Genomic DNA, 2324 nt, shown 5'->3' on the forward strand with positions numbered 1-2324 from the left:
CAGCGCCCCCTCATCATTATGATGAAATTTATTTCCTTAATTATCATAATTTCCTATCAATAAATCCACGCAGCTTACGGATACTTCACTAAGGGAACTTTGCCCAGTGTAAAGAACATAGTTTAGAGTTGAATAAACTTTTCTTCTTTTCTTCTCTTATTTATTATTCAGCAGGTACAAACTATAACATTATTATATAAATAAATAATTACACTTGCACTGGAATGTGCATGATAGGATTTCTTTCTGTTTATCGTTTTGATTTAGCTTTTTGTTTTATTTGTATTTCCATTGAGATCCAGCAACTGATTTGTTTTTTCAGTATTTTAATTGCCTTTAATCTCATAATTACATAAATATTTTAAAAATACAATAGTAAATAAAAGTAAATTGACTTTTACAATTTTTAAAAAAAATAAAGAATTTAAATTAATCAAACGAAAACAAAATTAAAACTTCTCTGAATTTAATAATTTTAAATGTTAGTAAATTACAAATAGTGTATTATTTGCTGAAATTATAGGCTCTTGATAATATTTGTGGAATTTCGGGGCAAACAGTGCGTCTAAAGTACCGTATGCCAGTGCTCTAACATGAATTATAATAATATTATCTCTTGTGCAATCTTAATATTTATATTATCTTTTTTCTGTTAGGGGGCCTATCTATATTGTAATAAAAACGGTTTAAACTTAAATCCTTGTCTCGTAATATTTTTTTACCGTAAAATAAAAACTAAAAATTATATATAATAATACAAAATAAATATAACTAAGTAATAAAACAATAATAAATGATTAACACAATAAATAATAGTATTAATTGTCAGAATGCTTTATATGTTACAACACGGGATTACACAATCAGATAAAAGGAAACCTGTTTTGCATTGAGGCCCTGTCTTTAATACAAAAAAATTAGGGAAAAATAAGATCGATATCTAGCTTTGAATGAAGGATAAACTAATGACATATGCGAATGTATGATATAAATGTGTTTGTAAATGGATACAGAGGTAGGCTAGTTGTGTCTTGGATGGTGTGAACATTGTAAATGTATAAGACTGGCACTGAGCTTAAGACAATTTTTAAAATAGAGCTCGGAAATTGTACTTATACTTTGAAATATGAAACAAAATATACCAGCCCTACCATAGTAAGTGTCGCCAAAGTGCGAGCCAGCGAGGCATGCAATGCATGGAATTAATGCGGCCCATGATGGTAATTCAACAGAATGAAATTATAAAATACAAACAGCGCGAGTCACACACTAAAGAATAATTACTAATTTTAATATTTGTATAATTAAATACAGTAAGTATAATAAGTATAATAATCAATAATTATTATATTAATTATGGTAGGCCTAATTACAATTTCAACTATCAATGTGACTTAAAAGTTTTAGGTGGGGTTTTCTCTAATTAAAAAACTCGGCTTCATGCCCTAATGCCGCGCCTAGCGATGGCGGATTAGTCCAACTTCAAAGATGGTCTAAGACGTCGCCATCTTTACAAATAAGTTCTACTTTGTTCCTAATAACGCGGGTGTTCTTAAAATCGAGGGCGCTAAAAAAAATGTATGAGATCGAATACGTGGCGCAAGCCACAGAAAAAAAGAGATGTTATTGTGTGCTCTCCCTGCCTCAGCACTAAGGCCCTGCCACATCCTTTGGGGTCGTTTCCACGACATCAGATGCATTAATTTTGATAAAAGGAGAACCCCAAACACAGTAGCTCGCATAGCTTTAACTTTATTCCACACGAAACGTTCCGATCAGCGTAGGACTCGGACCTACGGCATGCGTGTTATTAACACGATGCTCAGTAGACTGAATACATACATATTTACAGTAATCTCTCTATCTATTGTAGTCTTTTGACACCCGCAGCAGATTCTGTCACATAAAAAATGCCAAAATTACTGGCCTACTCAAATTTAAGAAATATATTTAGAGGGTTACGTTAATTTAGAAAATAATATGCAAGCTATCTTTGCGATTCCCTTCGTCATAACAGCATAGTCAACTATCATGATGCATCTATTTACAGTAATCGTTATCGACCATAAAAATGCACAATTAGCCTCAAATGGTAGAGGAAAAAATCAAAGTAGGTTAAATGGAAGCTTCATATTACGTCATTCTAGTCGTTACGTCATAAATAATATGCAGTTATAGGCCTATTAAGCTATAGCTATAAACAAGATTACCGGTTAGCTCAGTCGCCTGATTCATTATTGTTTGTTTGCTTTTTGTATTATAATATTATTGTTCTGTTTTAATATCATCATCATGGACCGCATGAATTGCATGCCTCGCTGGCT

Source organism: Antedon mediterranea, chromosome 11, assembly GCF_964355755.1.
Source record: "Antedon mediterranea chromosome 11, ecAntMedi1.1, whole genome shotgun sequence".
Taxonomy (NCBI): domain Eukaryota; kingdom Metazoa; phylum Echinodermata; class Crinoidea; order Comatulida; family Antedonidae; genus Antedon; species Antedon mediterranea.